This window comes from Alligator mississippiensis, chromosome 7 (genome assembly GCF_030867095.1).
Source record: "Alligator mississippiensis isolate rAllMis1 chromosome 7, rAllMis1, whole genome shotgun sequence".
Lineage (NCBI taxonomy): Eukaryota > Metazoa > Chordata > Crocodylia > Alligatoridae > Alligator > Alligator mississippiensis.
In genome coordinates, this window is record NC_081830.1 from 18,254,853 (window position 1) to 18,269,472 (window position 14,620).

At 45.3% G+C, this 14,620-nt stretch overlaps 1 protein-coding gene and 2 long non-coding RNA genes across 8 annotated transcripts in view; 2 read left to right on the forward strand and 1 right to left on the reverse strand.

Annotated features, from left to right (window-relative positions):
* Window positions 1-91: 91 nt before the first annotated feature.
* LOC132251386 (uncharacterized) lies at window positions 92-6,488 on the reverse strand. Its single transcript, XR_009463366.1, has 2 exons — window positions 2,051-6,488; window positions 92-1,037 (listed from the first exon to the last, which is right to left on the reverse strand). It is a non-coding gene; the product is annotated as an uncharacterized LOC132251386 (long non-coding RNA).
* Window positions 268-2,316, forward strand: LOC132251385 (uncharacterized). The gene is made up of 2 exons (XR_009463365.1): window positions 268-349; window positions 578-2,316. It is a non-coding gene; the product is annotated as an uncharacterized LOC132251385 (long non-coding RNA).
* Window positions 6,489-6,704: 216 nt separating the features above from the next.
* The window catches only part of NSD3 (nuclear receptor binding SET domain protein 3), a 54,646-nt gene continuing 46,730 nt past the window's right edge, over window positions 6,705-14,620 (forward strand). For 3 of the 6 annotated variants that reach the window (XM_059730668.1, XM_059730670.1, XM_059730671.1), the window contains exon 1: window positions 6,705-6,804. The gene's annotated coding sequence lies outside the window, so the exon portion shown is untranslated. Of the gene's footprint in view, window positions 6,805-6,965; window positions 7,190-14,620 lie in introns of those variants that run through there. The other 3 variants (XM_059730667.1, XM_059730669.1, XM_006266136.4) reach the window with 2 other exon arrangements.

The following is a 14,620-nucleotide window of genomic DNA, read 5'->3' on the forward strand; positions in this document are numbered from 1 at the left end:
CAGGAAACTCCACAGTGAAAAAGGCGGGGTTGAACTGCGTGCAAGACAGCCCTCCAAACCGAACTGCAGGGACAGGCCGGAAAACATTGCATTTCATTTTCTTCTCTGCTTTACTGCTATGATTAGTGGTAATCACCACAATAATAGCAACGGTAATTTTGCCAATTGGCGCTTGCAGGCTCGGGTGAAGGCGAGGTCCTGGTGGGAAGTGACTGTTCCATTCTGCGCTTGCCGTGGCACAGCATTTCCAACTTCCTTGCTTTTAGGGCGAGAAGCCGTGTGAAGCAAAGTGGGACTGCTGCTCTGTGTCAAATGAAACGTGACCTCGTTTGCTGATGGATGTGAAATGGTAATCTGTGGTCCAGCAGTGGACTTGTTAGTATTTAACAAAGCACCCCAAGCACTCTGCGGTTTCTTTCAGTTCGATGGAAACCTGCGGTGCATTTATTTGTCAGGTCTATGTTTAAATAGGTGCACCGAGTATCTCTGTGTAGCACATCTAAACAATATGGTGGGAGGATGTGGGAAGATAGTCTGTATCAAAATACATCCTTTTCTTCTGGGTTTACCTCTGCAGAGTGGGTTTGTATGGAATCAGGAATCACAGGGAATTGCAGAGCCCTGCCTTGCTCGTCACCTGGAAATGTTTCGACAAATTTTAGCAGATGACAGAAGTAGGGAGGCTGCTGCTCGCTCTGAATCGTTTCTGCGTTTCTGAGAATGATGTGGGTAAATATTCGATCACAATCCAAAATGCAAAGTGGCTTTCATCCATCAGTGGTGGCCTTACGGTTGTTGGGGCCCTGGGCAAGAGAGTCATTCGGGCTTAATTTTGATGACTTACAAGTTTCGCTCGCCAGCCATGGTTTTGAGGATCCACACTTAATATTCAATATACCACGGTATACAGTTTTGAGTAACCACGGTTTTCCATGGCCACGCATCAGCCTGCCACCTGCCATTTTTCCCATAAGCCTTTTGTCTTGCCAACCATGAGAACTTTCAGGAACCTAACCCCAGCGGTTGGTGAAGGAAACCTGTATAAGCAAGCCAGACATTTTCGATTTCAATTTCATTTTGCCTTACCCACAAGACTGCAATGAAAGTATCTTAATACAATATAGATAATACAAATATTCAGTGTAATTAGTTTTTATTTTTATCAAGTGTGGGGCCCCAAGCAGTCTCCTGGTTTGCCCTTCCCTAAGGCCGCTACTGCATCCATAAGGCAGACCTACCAGTAACTACCCAAAGAGAGGAACTATATTTTTTTTAAAAAGTAAAGTGCACAAGAGGAAGTAAGCAAGTATTATAGCTCAGCCACTAGAGGTCTCTTCATGCCTGCATTTTTTTCTCTGGATTAGTACACAGACATTCTTGTGCCAGATCTCTAGACACCTTAAATTACAACAATATTAATCCAGGTCTTTCTCTTCTCCCCACAAAACTACTGAGGTTAATGTATGTGCTTTAATATTAAAACCTGGTGCAATAAAGACTATAGCAACTAAGCACTCTTCCCGTTTCACAGCGGGGAACAGTTTTCCTAGGAGATTATCTGATGAATTAATCTATAGTAACCGTTGTACAACACATTAAAATAATAGGAAATGAGGTGAGCAGCCAAATGTAAGGAATCCTGCTCTCTGAAGTACTCAAGGAAATATCCCTTGTTTACTGTACTGGAATGGAGAATTTCTATCCATTACACTCCAAAGCTTCAGAGAAGCTGAAAACCACTATCATGTCTTGTTTGGATGTGATATTGGTGTCCAAACTGCTCTCGTTTGGATGTGGAGTTGGTCAAAGCTGCTCATAACTCTCTTGGAGACTGATCTAAAACTCACTGGAGTTTACAGGAGTTTTCTATTTATTTAAAGGGACTTCAGATTAGCCCTGAGAGCAAAAATTGGACCTACGTACCTATAAGTGTTATTGGTTACAACTGTCAGGCCAGTTCTAAAAAACAAACACAGCATTTGATTTAAAGGTCCTTCAGTCCGAGAAACACAGCAGAATGACTTTGCTTGACTGCACAGCAGTGCCTTACCCACAATTTTCAGGTCCTTCCATGGGGTTGACTGGAAAGCCCTTCTCAGTCCAGTAAACAGCAGCACTGCAAGAAGTACAGGAGTCAAATATTAGGTCAGCAGTGTCAACCTCAGACAATTAACAATATCATAAGTGTTTCCAGATAATCATGAGATTTAAAAAACATGTTGGATTAATTGCTTTCTGTTTTCAGCCTTTTAGTGTACAGCTGGATGATGTTTCCAATCTTTCCTTTGGAAAATGAATAAAATCAGATGCTGCTTCTTTTTGCATTGGTTTGTTTTTTAGAATCATAGATTCAGAGAGTCATAGCCAATGAGGGTTGAAGGGACCTCAGGAGCTCACATCTAGTCCAACTCCCTGCTCAAAGCAGGACCAGCCCACAGCCACATCATTCCACCTAAGGCTTTGTCTAGTTGGGTCTCAAAAACCTCCAAGGATGGAGATGTCACAACCTCTCTGGGTAATCTGTTCCAGTGCTTTATTACCCTTCTAGTGAGAGAGTTTTTTCCTAATATCTAACCTCATCTTCCCTACATTGCACCTTGTTCTGTCATCTGCCACCACTGAGAACAGTCCAGCTGCATCCTCTTTGAAACCTACCCTTCAGGCAGTTGAAGGCTGCTATTGAATCACCCCCTCAGTCTTCTCTTCTCCAGATTAAATAAGACCAGTTCCCTTAGTCTTTCCTCATAAGTCATGTCCCCCAGCCCCTGAACCATTTTCATTACCCTCTGCTGGACTTTCTCCAATTTGTCCACATCCTTTTTGTAGTGGGGAGCCCAAAATTGGACACGGTACTGCAGATGTGGCCTCACCAGTGCCGAATAGAGGGAAATAATCACTTCCCTCGATCTGCTGGCAACGCTCCTACCAATCCTTTTTTTTTTTTTTGATCTGGCAACAACTAATAGAAGATGCACTTCTCATGTAATCACATGGTTCCTGGAACATGATTCAGAAACATGCCAGATATTGGAGGAGCTGGTAAAACTTTTGCAGTGGGGATGATTGTGTGCATTTTAAAGGCTTGAGAATATTTTAAGTTTCTAAACTGTTGCTCAGAGCCTCAGTTAGGCTGAAGCACGTCACTTCAGGCAGTGCCACTCCTTGTGGGAATTGTACCAGCCACAGACTAGTTCTTCCAGTGATACAGACTTCAGTTCTAAACCCCTTTTATTAAACAATGTATGCAACTTAGTCTGGGACAAAGTCTGGCGGCAATTGCTGTACTCTGTTCAAAGGGAAAAATCCAGCTGGGAGGGCACAACAGCTCTTTGATTACTTGAGGAAAAAGGCCTGCTCCTATGACTGCCCTTAGGTTATTTCAGCCCAGCAAAAATGCAACACACAGAACACTGAGGTCTGTTTTGAGATACCTCCAAACCTTCCTTTGGTTTGTCTTGCTTGGGGCCAGCTCCAGTGACTTAGACTAAGGAAGCCGTCAGCTGGTGCCATGTCTATCGTGATGGAGCACCAATGTCATTGCAGCATCCAGGTGTCATCGTATAATCATGACACAATCGTTAAAATACTTGACGGATAGTTGAAGCGTAAGGCTATGGCACCTTTCCAAATGGAATTAGAATTTGTTTGAAATGTTACATCTAACAGTTTCCCTATGAGTTGGACCAAGCCTGTCTGCATTTTACAGCAAGGCACTGTCTTGCCCAAAGACCAAGAGGAAGCCACTGGCAGAGACAGTTATAGAAACCAGGAATCCTACCTGCTGGGCCCATTAGAACCACTAGTTAGTACTCCTCCAGAAAGGAGAAGCTGACATCTTACTGAACTAGATCACATCCAAATGCTGCACAAGCTTGAAGGAATTCCTGAAGGCCTATGTGCTTCCCTGCATCCTGCTTTAGTTCAGTAGAGTGCTTACGTGCATGCCTAAAACACGCAGGACCTAGAATCGTAGCAGAAAGAGCCCCACAGAGTGTGGAAGCAGTCATCTTCCATTAAAGGACGTAATATTATCTTCTGAACAGAGGGGACCATTCCTTAATTAAATGCACAGCTGACCCTGTGCAACTTCTGCCAGGTACTATAACAAACCTGTTTTACACCCTGCTCATCTGGCACTGCCTATCAACACCTGGGTAGAACTCAAAGCCTCCTGCTTGAAAAGCCCGTGCCTCTCTCAACCAAGCTGAGGCAGGTTTTTGGGTGGGCACTACTAGGACCAGGTTGAGCAACTCCGATTCAATGCAGCAGAGCCTGCAGCTACACAGCCTTACATACAGAGTCTCTGAAAATGCTCTGGCGGTAGTGACTTTTGACTGCGTGAGAAACGGTTTGGTATTTGGACTCTTTTGAGGAGCTCCTTACACCGGGGAGCAGCAAATACACCTTTACCATCTTAGATTCTCCTCTTTGCCAGATGTTGAAGGCTAAACAGCTTATTCCAGTGCTCAGTTCCAGTCATTTGGGAAGCACCATATTTGGTTAAATCTGAGTGCCATTTTCACTAGAGGAACGATTTGTCTCCAGTTCGGGGAGTAGGAGAAGCTGTGTTTCATTTCACTCCTATTCCTTCTCCTCTGCTAGTCACACAAAACATTTTTCAGATCACCTTGCCCAGGAACAGGATCTGGTCATTTCCTGTTGCATTTCCCTGGTTTGGCCTCAGTGCCTATGGTCTCTTGCTCATGTATCCATGTTCCTAACCAACTGATTTAGAGGCCTACACTAGATTAGTGAACACACAAACAGCAGTCAAAAAAAAGAAGTGAGGCAGGAAACACTACAGGAGATAAGTGGAGGAAAACAAGAAATCCTGTGAGCAGGATGCTTAATGCCCCCAAAGAGAGAGAATGAATTATCCTCTTTTGACTCAGCTGTGAAACCATCAATATTTGCAGTATAGCTATCCCTACACACACCACTTTATGCATCTATCTGTCTATCTAGTGATATATCAATATATGATATTGATATCAGAGTATCAACATCCTCGCCAAGGGCTGCAGAACTTACAGGAGGGGAGGAGAGGAAGCCCTTTTTAGGTCACCTCCATTTTCAAAGGGTTATTGTGTTTAGGTAGGAGGAGGATCACTTTTAAACATGCTTAATTGCAGTAGATTCCCCCCCCCCACCCCTCAAAAGCTTAGTCAAATATCTCATTCTTGTGGGCCGCAGCCTGCAGGCTTTGGGCAACGAGAAATGCAGGAAATTTTGAGATCATTACTCAGCCTTTGTTCAATGACTCGTAAAGCCCACATCTCTTCAGTTTCCTCTTTCATGTTAGATCATGTGTCTTTTTTTCCAGCTAATTCGTCTTGCCTTATTATCTGATTATTTTGGTAACAGGCATCACATTATCTTTCAGTCTTGCTGACTTCCCATTCTCTTGTTTGTCTTGCTTTTCTTTTCTCGGCGCGTGCAACACATCCTCATTTTTTGTGGAGGGGAGATGGAGCCCACTCTTGGGATTTGCAGAGGAGGGGACTTCACCACAAAGATTTCACTGTTTTTTTTTTTGTTTGTTTTTAACTTAACTAATTATCATCTAAAGGAACAAATGCTGCAGAAAGGTTCTTTGGGTAAATGTGATTTTTTTCATTAGACCAACTCAAAATAGTTGGCAAAATTCTTCTTTGCAAGCTGCTGGGTTCAAATACCCTTAGTCGGTCAGAGGAAGCATCTGCAGATGGTCTGCGCTCTTCCTGGATAGCTTAGTAAAGCAGCCAGAGGCCAGTATGTATGCAAGGAAGTGTCAGTTTGAGTTGGTCTAATACAAAGTATCAGATTTATCCAAAGAACCTTGTGTGCCTACATCCTTAGACCAACACAGCTACTACCTACGCCCCGCAAAACCGTGAAGGAACTCCTGAAGGCCAATGCACTTCTCAAAACCCTATTTTTGTTGCTTCTTAAACTAAACTAAATCACATCCAAAAAGGAACAAACGGTGCACACCCGTGAATCAGAGATGCAGGGAGTAGCCGTGTTGATCTCAGGACACAGGCAGCCAAGATCCTTTGGCTAAATCCCATCTCTTTTATTAGACCAACCCGTTTTAGTTGGTCTAATAAAAGAGATCGGATTGACTCTTGCCTGCACAACCCTGACGGACTTCCTCCAGGCCTACGTGCTCCCAAAACCCTGCCTTTTTTTTTTTTTCTTTTAACGAAACTAACTCGCATCCAAGTAGGAGCAGATGCCGCACAGTCCTGACAGACTTCCTCCAGGCCTACGCGCTGTCCAAGCCCCCCGCCTTCCCTTTTGCTTCCCGACACTGGGCCTTTCTCTTTTTGTTTCTCCGTCCAGCATGGCAGCACCCTCCCCTCCCCGGCTGGGAGCCCCAGATGCGGAGAGCCCGCTCCCCGCAAACCCTTGTGCAAGGCGGCGGCCGAGCCCCTCCCGCCTGCACGCACGGGGCAGCCCGCGGCGGTGGCGGCGGCGGGACTACAAGCCCCAGCATGCCCCGCGGGCGGCAGCCAATGGGCAGGCGGTGTTCAGCGGCGGCGGCGGCGCGGCCTGCGGAGCTTTGTGTGCGTGGGGGGAGCCGAGCCGAGCTGGGCCGCGGCGACACCCAGCGCCCCCCTCCCGCGCCGCCGCCGCCTCGCGCCCCTCGGCGGCCTGTCCCCCCGCGGCCCGCCCGCCCGCCCCCCGGGGCCCGGCGGCGCGGAAATCGAGGCCGGGGATCCGGCGCGGCCTACCCCGCGCCCCGGCCGCGCCGCCCCGCGCCGCGCTCTCTGCTGGCCCCGGCGGCCGCGGCGGGGCGCGCTAGGATGGGACAGACTGACGGTGAGCGGGGCCGCGCGGGTGGCGGGCCCGGGCCCGGGCCCGGGCCGGGCGGGCGGGGGCGGCGGGGCGGGGGCAGGCTGCGGGGAGGAGGCAGCCATGTTTTGCCGCCCGACACTGCAGTGTAAATAAATCCCCCTCAGAGAGCCTGCCTGCGCGGGGCGCCCGGCCGCAGCTCCCCGGCTCGGCTCGGCACGGCACGGCACGGCACGGCACGGCACAGCACCGCTCCCCGGGGACGCGGCGACATCTTCCCCGCGGGCCGCGCCGGGGCGCCGCGTCGCCGGCATTGACCCTCGCCGGCGCACATCCGCAGCGGGGCCCGGCCCCGGCCTCGGCCCCGGGGCAGCCTCGGGCCCGCCCGGCGAAAATGTCTCCTGCGATTTCTGTAGGTAAACAAAAGGAGAGGGCGCGGGGCGGCAGGCGGGCCGGCCGGCGGTGTGGCTCCCGGCTGGCTGGCGGAGAGAGAAGCGCTGCTTATAGCCTAGCCTCTCTGTTGAAGACGCAGTTGTTTTGTGCGCGTTTTCATCCCGCTCGGCAGGTCCCCCCTTGGAGACCAGAGGAGTGGGAGGCCGGGGCAGGTGGAGGCTTAGCCAAACCCCGCGTCTTTTTTCAAATTTTTTTTTCCGTCCCCCGACGGAAAAAGGAAACTTGAGGTCACTGCACTGTGATTAGCGTTTGTGTCACGGTTTTTGTTGCTGTTTTTCTCCTTTTTTTTGTGCGCCTGAGTTCGACCCGTGTCAACTTGTTTTACTAACTGGCGTAAGCGTCCGGGGACTGCGCGTTGGCCAACCATTTGCAATGTCGTCGTGTGGAAGCGGCCTTTTCTTTCTCTTCCTTTTAGGCAGCGTGTTGCAGTGCACTTCCTTGTTCTGGACTTGGCATGGACTAAAACTAATCCTTCATTGCTTGTTGGACCAGTAAATGGCATACAGCGTACTGCCCTACTACAGTGGTTCTCAACCTCTTTTGTCCCAGGACCCGTTTGTCAGCACCGAGGACCCAGCGCCCCTCGCTCCCGCCCTGCTGCCCCCACGGTGTGTAGGGCAGGGGGTGGGTGTGTGGGGCCAGGGGCCCCAACTCGCCCACCATTGCAAGGGGAAACCCACAGCTTCCCACGTTTTTCTCCTTTGAAGGAGAAGCCATTTTTAAAGATGGTTTGTGACCTTTTCATATATTTTTGCGACCCACTTTTGGGTTGCGACCACGGTTGAGAAACGCTGCCATAATACATGTAGTGGATAAGTGCCTAATTTACTGAGCAGCGTAAAGCAATGCTGGTCCCAATTTGCTGCCTGTTGCTTACCTTGTAACAACCCCCCCTTCTTAACTGCACATCTGTTAATTGTATAAGCTGGTAAAGTGCTTAGCATTTTTTAGCCCCCTTGCCTACTTTATAATTTCACTGTGTTGGGTTAACTGCTTAGTACAACTAATTGTCTACTTTGTAACAAATTGTTCTGTGTTGATTCCTGCCAGAAAGAGAGAAAAGGAAGCGCTGTCAAAGGGTTGTTAGCAGCACCTCTCTTTTTCAAGGCTTCTAATATCTCCCCTCACTTCTAATAGCAGCTTGCAAACTTACAAGCAGGGAAATGAGGGGAGCTGGTCAGTTTTGGGGCTGCTAATATGACAGCTGTGTACTTAAGAAGTAGGCCTTGCAGTGCTGGAAGTACTGAAACTGGCTAGCTTCCTTATTTTCAGAGCTTCTTCAAGGAAGAGGTGGATTTCAGGGCAGCTAATGTTTAATGAGCAATGCTTGAAGAGCATTGTGTACATTAAATTCAAATGAAGGCCTACTCTAGGTAAGTGCATAGCCTGTTTTCAGCCCTGAGGTTAAGTACTTAAACAGAGTTCATCATAGTAAATAGTATCACTCTTTTTGAGGATGGTTTAGATCTTCAAGTTGCTCACCATACAGATGCACCATGAACGCTGGGCAATTCTGTCTGGATGTTCTTTGAAGTGCTTAAGAGGATGGAGTTGACTCCATAGGTAAACAGATGCCAAATGAAGCTCTGACCGAGGGGTGAGCATCAATAGGAAAGGGCTGTTTCTGTTACTGTTAGTACAACTGTACACTTCCCTGTAGATGGACTTTTCTGGTCTGCAAAAGTTTCTTTATTAAGTTAAAAAACAGCATGTGGTCTGCTTTCGCATCTCCTAGTTTTGTCAATATTGATCAATTTATCGTGAGTATGTGATATTTGTGTCTCTCCTTGAAAAATTGCAGCTCCCGGATTCTTGTGATGTTATTATACCTTTCTTGTTGAAAAATGAATGGAAGCAAGCTTAGAATCTTGTCTGTATTTTTTCAGAAAAAAGCTTGAGAACGGTGACTGAACTGAAGCCTGCAGGCTCCAGAACTGAAAACAAATCAAGAACTGACGCAACTTAAAAACCTTCCTCATGATATTTAAGCCTTCATCATAATTTGGGGGACCCAGGGCATCACTTTTTAATGTTATAGGTGACTTTCTCTGACTTGGTAGGTAGCCTGTCTTATAAGTTGCTTTAGCAGTAATCACCTGAGAACCCTGAGATCTTCTTCTCCCAAAAAACAGAGTTCTTGGAAAGATGCATAGAGTCATAAGCAGACTTACGAGGTACTTTAAAAGGACAGAAGGGATCTGAGTTGCTAAGACTGCTTCTGCTAGTATTCATGGGGGCTGTCACCAAAGAGAGTGGAAGTCCACCTGGGCACAGAAGTTTGTGCTGGCGAGTCCCCGGGCAGGATTGTTGTTGTTTCACTTACCAAATATAGCTTTTATTTAAAGAGAGACTAATTTGGCTTCAGTGTTCATTTACAACAGCTTGGCTGGGAATTGGTGTCTTGCTTTTCATCCTTGTATTATGGAAACCTTATTCTTCCTTTCAAAATATTAAGATTGCTGTACTGAACGAATCTTAAAGCTTAAATTGATTGAGATGATAAAATTCATCATCTACATCTGATACAGAAGTGTTGGTTAAATCTACTTGTATCTCTAAGTGTAGAATATATAAAGGTGTGTTGAGGGCCAGTTGTTGTTCGCAGTGTTTTGCTTTGTGCCATCCTGTTTTGGGCATCCTTAGCGTATAAACATTTACTGTTGCTGTTACATATTAAATGAGAGGCCAGTTATTGAATTAATTCTACAGTGGGTAGTGGGGGGAGGGGCAGAGGGAAAGGCCTGTCCAATTAATTACAGAAACTAATTTTAAGCTCATTGCTGTAACATCTGTTGGCAAAGGTAGTGGAACCTCGCTTGAGCCATTTGCCCATTGATTAATATTTCAGGCCCAGAGTAGTGGGTGTTCACTGTGTTCTGGGCCAGGAGGTGTTCTGGCCATTATTGCTGTGGAAATGCTGTGAGCATGTCGTAGGCATTGTTGGTAATCCTTTAAATTATTCTAACCAGAATCAGTAATAGTTTTATTGTGGATGTTGTGTTGGCTTCTGCAGTTTGACTGCAGCTGAGTGCACTCAATTTTATTCAGTATTTGTGGATGGGGAATGCTTGTTTGAGCATACCCAGCTGATTGCTATTCTTGCTGCTTTTTCCCCCCTGTACTCCAGTTACATGGCACGGTGTGGGAAGGAGGGGGTGTGTCTGTCATTGGGAGATTGCATCTAGAAAGCGATTGTGGCCTCCTTGTGCTCCCTAATGCAGTGGAACATTCCTTGCCAAATAACTGGATGTCTTTCTAGGCTGCTGTTGGAGAGCTTGATAAATGTTTGTGTTGTGTAGATAAATGTTATTGTGGCATAATTCTAATAATGGTATTCCATGCTCTTAGAATGCCTTTTTTGCACAAGTATTTCAGCTATAAACAAAGAAACTGGAACTGCAGCATCCATGATGAGTCTGATGTCTCTGCAGGGATCTTAGACAAGCATTGGGTATTTAGCTTGTCACATCTCGTATTGCTAGAATTTGAGTACTTCAGAGAGGTCTGCAAGGCTCCAAAACATGTGGTGTGTGGCCTAAAAATGCTTGAGATTAAGGAAATGGTGATTTAGTGCGAGCTCATTTCATCCCCAAAGGTTCCAACATGCTGTTTTAACTTTCCTGCGTATGAGTTGTTACTGAAATTGCAGCTAGTTCTTGGGTGGCACGCTGCAACACGATACAAACATTTAGGACAGGAAGTGAAGTATACATGTTATTAAGCTTGAGGTACTATTTCTCCTGAGCATTTCCTGTATTAGTTCACTTTTTATATAATGGAAGAAAAGGACCGCCACAGGAGACTAAATATATAGTTTTGAAAAGTAATCTTTTTTGTTAAGTTTCGCAGATGTCACAGTCTCTTCAAATTATTTCTCAGTAGCACCAGAAAGTCTTTTCTGCTAAGAAGCACTAAATAATTTAGCTACGTTCTTCTTGGCCTCTTGGCTGAAATGCAGCTAGGAGGATGTAAGAGGTGTTCGACTGGTACTATCTCAGGATTGAAATCTGCACATGAAGGAGGCGGATGTTGGGAGTGAATTGAATAGGTCTTTTCTACTCTTACCTGCTGCTGTTTGGCATAAAATAAAGAATTTCTGTAAGCTTCAGTTGGACCACAGAGTGTCCTCGCTTTCACCGGTCTTTAGAGATTACCTTCTTTCAGCAGAACAGCATACATGAATCACTCCTGAGCCCACGCATGCCTTTTCTGTAATAGCCAGAGGACTGCCATGAAGAAATCGGGTACTGTTTGCATTGAACTGTAGAATAACCTCTAGAAAGTAATCCTTTCCTAGAGTTAAACTCTGAGATGAAATCCTGAATGCATGGTCTTGCACTACTCCAGCATTTGACAGGCCCCAGGGCCTAGACTTTCAGTGTAATAGAATCCAGATGCTACTTGAGTGGGTGCTCCAGAAATCAATATAGTAACCTAAAGTTTGCAAAGGAAGGGGGAGAAAAACTTTGTGGGCATTTGCTGTTGCGATGAAGGTTTCGGAGATCTTGGAGGTGGTGGGAGTTGCTGATGACAGCTCTGTTGGAAGAAAACAACTGCTGGGTGTGTAAGACTGTTGGGTGGAGTCTTTTTCTGTTAAGCAACAGTGCCTGTTGCTGCACTTTGCACAGGAGGGTAATGCACTAGATGCACGGGTTGTCCCAATTAGGGTGCAGAATGGCGTGAATATCTATTTTATGTAGGTGAGCCCTAGAAAAGGGATTATTTGAAAGTTTTGGAAAAGCCTTAAAACTGTTAGCAGTAGCTTGTAAGTCCATTAACATTCATGTGTTGTGACAGTGCTTCACATCCTGTTGGGGCTGAAGAACATTTTGATTTGTTTTGTTTTGTTTTATTTTATTTTTTGGTGCATATTTAATGCTTGTGAAAGGTGGGCTATTGACTGCTCTGGGACTGTTGTGTTCAGTCCTGGAGAAACTACAATATACCAAGCAGCAATTCAAGTCCTCCTTCTCCTTCCAACTTCTAAACCTCTCATGCTCTTGTAAGAACCAGGCTTAATATTGCCACCCTCTGAAAAAGAGGTTCTTTGTTCATGCAGCTGTGATCCAGGTTCTGGAATAAACCCTTGTGTTTCTTAGCAGTCTGGTTCTGCTCAGATTTCTTCAAGGTGAAAGTGAGGGTCATGTTTTTTTAGGTGAGAACCTTTTATTTACGCTACTCTAGGTTTTCTGTGTGTGAAGAATAGAGTGAGTTGGTTTGTTGTAAATCGTATGCAACTTCCTGTTGTGTCTAATACCCATGTGCTAAACTGATGTTGAAACCTGGCAGGCGGATCTCAGTCAGTAAGTGGTCCAAATGTCACAGACTTTTGAATGTTCAAAACTTGTTTGATATTCTAGAGTGGGTATTTTCTTAGACCTTTTTCAGGGTAGTACTTTGGCTAGCCAGTCATATCTTAGCAGCCACTGTGGCAGTAAAAAGACTTCAAACTCTTTCCTGATCCAGCTCTTTAGCCATCAGTTCTCAGTCCTTATTACTGGTCATGGAAGAGAAGTCTTGTGGAGGATCTTGGTTTTACTGGAAGACATCAAAAGGTTGCACCGATGCACAATAATCTTCTAGATGTAATGGTATCTAATATAGTTACTGCTGATTTAGAGTGAGTGGCATTTGAGTTATAAATGACCGTTTTGGTAGCAGACACACACTTCGGTTTTCCCCTTGTTCAGTGAGGTGTTTGCTCATTTCAGAAACTGTTTACTATGGTGAAGAAAATGAGTACACAACCTCCTTATTTGATAGTATAAGACATACAACTTGTGGGACTAGCATTAATTCTGTGTGCCTTGCCTTTTGTTTTTTCCCCCCTTTTGCTAGCAGAGGAGCTTTGCACCATTGCACCTTCAAGGTAAGGGTCTTGAAACACTTGATAAACGTAAGAGGAACTGAGGTACAGTGGTTAAACAAATTGCATAACGTTACTGAAGCCTTTAAAGAGCGGGTGATGTATCAGAAAAATGTGGCAAGCGCTTTGTCTTACCTTGATTGTGGTTGAGCCTGAGGACCCTGACCAGAGCAAGGTGCTGTACAAGCACATTATTGAGACATTTACTTTGTCAGAATTGTTCTGGTTGAGGAATAAGTATGGTAAGCAGATGAACTTCATAAGACGGTCCTGTATTTCTTCAAAGATGATTTTCTCTGCGCACACTCTCGCACAACTGTTGGAAGGTGACCATTTAGCTGAAAACCCTTTGTCATGCTATAGGTAGGAAATCTGGGAGCATGAATACCTATTTGCTGGAATGCATTAAACAGCTCTTCTATAATTTAGCTCTTCAGGGCAAACCAGTGGAGCTGTACTCCATTTCTAAATGTGTTAGGTTCATGGTTGAAAGGTGATTTTTACTGAATCAGACTAAGTGTCTGTTAGCCACTCTTAATTCAATTCCTAGCTACCTTGTGTGGACACAGCTATAGTTTTAAATGAGAGAATTTAGAAACCAGTTTAGTTCAATTGGTAGAATTGGTGTCTGCATGTGGCTTTAAATTATGGCACCCAAAGTTGGCAAACTCTCTGGCTAGGTTTAAGTGGGTGAGAACTATTGGTCCGACTCCTTCATCAGTAAAAATAGTCAAGGAAAACTCTTAATCCAGGTGTACTCTTACTTTTCCAAGGCGTGAGCTGCATGCAACTACAATTTCTGCTGGATTACTCTTCTTCCCATTTACAATCACAGAACATTTCTGTGACAATTTCACCGGGTGCTTACATGGAAAAGTAATATTAGGAAAGTATTTGGTGTATTTTTTTTTTTAACCAACTTTTTTAATGCTTTATACATGTCGGAAGTGAGGATCAGCCAATTGACTTGACAGTTTTCTCTAGAAATTAGCTTGGATACCTCTTCTTTGCTTGCTTGCTTCACACCAAGAGAAAGTTGGTGATTCTCTGTCAGTTTGGAGGTAGGAGGGGGAGTAGGGTGGCTTTTTGGTTTTTGGTGTTTTTAATAGGTAGCAGCCTTCTTACAACCCTAACTGGAAGCTAGCCCAGAGGGCAACACTTATAAAAGTGTGTGAACACAGGTTGAGCCTAATCTTGGATATTAACAAATGCAGGAATTGCCATAAATTCCTGTAGTTTAGGAAAGCAGAAATTCTTTAGTGGACAGTTCAGGTGTAACCTGCCCACAAGAAATATCTTCCTAAACCTACCTCTTAGTGATGGGTGTATGCTGTGAGACATGAAGGTTTACGTCTTACACATTTTTATTGTGAACTCTGCATTTTTGTGAGTTTCACAGGCAAATGGAGCAACCTTCTCGGGACGTGTAGAAAATCTTTGACATTAGTATTTGTGATCCTTTTCTTAAGAATACTAACTGGATTTTTGTACTGAGGTGTTTCCTAGACTAAGGCCAGAAGAAAC